The sequence below is a fragment of the Hibiscus syriacus genome, unplaced genomic scaffold (genome assembly GCF_006381635.1).
Source record: "Hibiscus syriacus cultivar Baekdansim isolate YM2019G1 unplaced genomic scaffold, ASM638163v2 tig00110194_pilon, whole genome shotgun sequence".
Classification (NCBI taxonomy): Eukaryota; Viridiplantae; Streptophyta; class Magnoliopsida; order Malvales; family Malvaceae; genus Hibiscus; species Hibiscus syriacus.
Window position 1 is genome coordinate 773,540 of NW_024062620.1, and position 2,324 is coordinate 775,863.

General features: G+C 33.6%; 1 long non-coding RNA gene across 1 annotated transcript; it reads right to left on the bottom strand.

Annotated features, from left to right (window-relative positions):
* Positions 1 to 522: 522 nt before the first annotated feature.
* Positions 523 to 1,800, bottom strand: LOC120217862. The gene is made up of 4 exons (XR_005525199.1): positions 1,608 to 1,800; positions 1,005 to 1,482; positions 654 to 783; positions 523 to 556 (listed from the first exon to the last, which is right to left on the bottom strand). It is a non-coding gene; the product is annotated as an uncharacterized LOC120217862 (long non-coding RNA).
* Between the last annotated feature and the right edge of the window lie 524 nt (positions 1,801 to 2,324).

A 2,324-nucleotide genomic window follows, 5' to 3' on the forward strand; every position in this document is an offset into this window, starting at 1 on the left:
CTGATCTTGAAATGATTCCTTAACAGACTTCTAGCATCTTGCTCAAACCCTCTTGGGGTTAAGAACCAGTTATCCGTATTTCCTAATCAAAACTAACATTTCTTATGCAGATCAGTAATTTTTACCAGATTAATATGTCTTTTCAGAGTTATTAACCAACTTCTAGGGACAATTCTTGTCATCTTACAATATAAGGGTATTTTCATAATTTTACTCTATCAGAATATTCTCATAATTTATCATCCAAGTACCTTTAATGAGATAAATCATAATTCACATATTCAGGACTGATTCCTTTATCACTCAATCATAGAACTTGTAATTCAATAGAGTCTTAACTAATTTATCACTTAAATCGTATTCGGTTCGAATCCATCCATAATCAAACAGACATAATAGATCAATCATATATATGTCCATGCATTTATCCATTATCAACATGTTCCATAAAGCATAAAGAGGTAGTAATGTTTTACCTCGAATTCTGTGACATACTGATCGACCATATAAATTCCATTCGAACGCCCTCGATCTTTAATTCAACTTCCAATAATTCCTCAAATACATAACAATATAAATTTCATAAAAAAATGGGGCTTAATTCCGAAAAACGAATCGAATCGGATGATAAATCAGTGAAAAAAATAGTTTACCGGATTCAAATTTGGCGAAACGGACTTCGGAATCGGACTCAGGACGTCAATAAAACCCAAACAATAACTCTTCAATTAAAGCTCGCCAACTCAATTTCTAGCTTCCAATCTTTTCCACAAGAACCCGAACCTTCAAATATACAAACCCATATATAAAATAAATTTCCTTGCCATAAAAATAAATTATTAAAAATCCTTTTTATAATAAAAGGACATAACTGGCAAAATTAAGAACTCAAAGGGTCAATTTAATACTTAGCTACCAAGGTTAGTGACCAAAATAATTTTATTCAAACTATTAGGCAACATTCATAACTATATAGAAATTGGAAGACAATGTCAGAATCTTACCAAAAATAGAGGACTTAAATTATGGTTTGCCCATCTCCAATTCCAAACACCACAAAACTACGTAGTTTTGATTATTCATTTTATGCTTTTGTTCTTCACGCATCACCATAAATTTCTTATAATTCATTCTTTCATTGAGCACTTTCCACCAAGTGCTCTGTAAATGGAACAAGAAGCTTTGCCGACAATAGCAAGACGCCTATGACCACCACGTCGGTCGCCGCCTTCAGTCATCGTTCAAGACCTAATTTTCATCGTTCGAAGCGCCTTGGTCTTCTCTCTATGAATATGTCCTCTGTTCATCGAGAAACCTCATGAATGGTCATAGATCTACCGAAAACCATTCGATTTTTCTTGAATTAAAATCATCTATATCATCGTCGGTCACCGTCTGATGAAGCTAGATTTTATTTATGTCATTCTCGCTGCCAAATGATACATCCCCACCGTTGAGATCTCCAAAAAGAAGTCCAAAACGCTGAAAATAAGAACATCCATCCCTCGCTAATATTCATATTTTATTTTGTTGCTCTTGGGTTGATATACTATGACTGCTAATATTTATTTTGCAAGTAATAAAATGTTGCACGAAATGGGTCTTACCCGATCGTCCATTGAAGTTGTTGGAATTCGCATCACCCATCGTTGACACTGCTGGAGCTCTTCATCACCGGGACAAAACACACTAGGGATAAACGTTTGGTTGAAGGGTTGTTGGGTTAACCTCAATGATGGTCGGGTTACTGTTTTGAAGAATCAATGAAGTTGGGTTCGATGTTCCTCCATCATAATCGACATTCTCGATTTTTAAAACCCAACTACCCGAAAATATCTCTGTGTTGCGTGGCCCTCATTATTTTTAATAAAATATAGTAATTATAACACAATTATTTTCCAATCAAACTTTATATCATTTCACATATTTTAAACAGAAAGAAATCTAATCTCATATTAGAGTGTGACAATGATTATATGATACATAATTCCCATCTATTTTCACAAAACCACATACCAAGTTGGTCTTTCAAGGGTCATTTCAAGTAAACTTTTCTCTTCTTTTATTTTCTTATTTAGAGACTCAACACAAGTTTGAATCACCGTAAGATCATTGATAGTTTTACCAAGGTTCAGTTTTGCTCGTATCAACTCTATTAAGATCAAATCGGGATGAAAGCAGGCAGCCGATTCAGATCTGTTGACAGTGTTCCTTGATAAAATACTAGAAATATTGATAGAGATTCTATAAAAAGTAAAATTATTAAACATAGTTCAATATATCAAGGGAATGAGAAAAAAAATTGCATTCTCGTTTTATTTAGA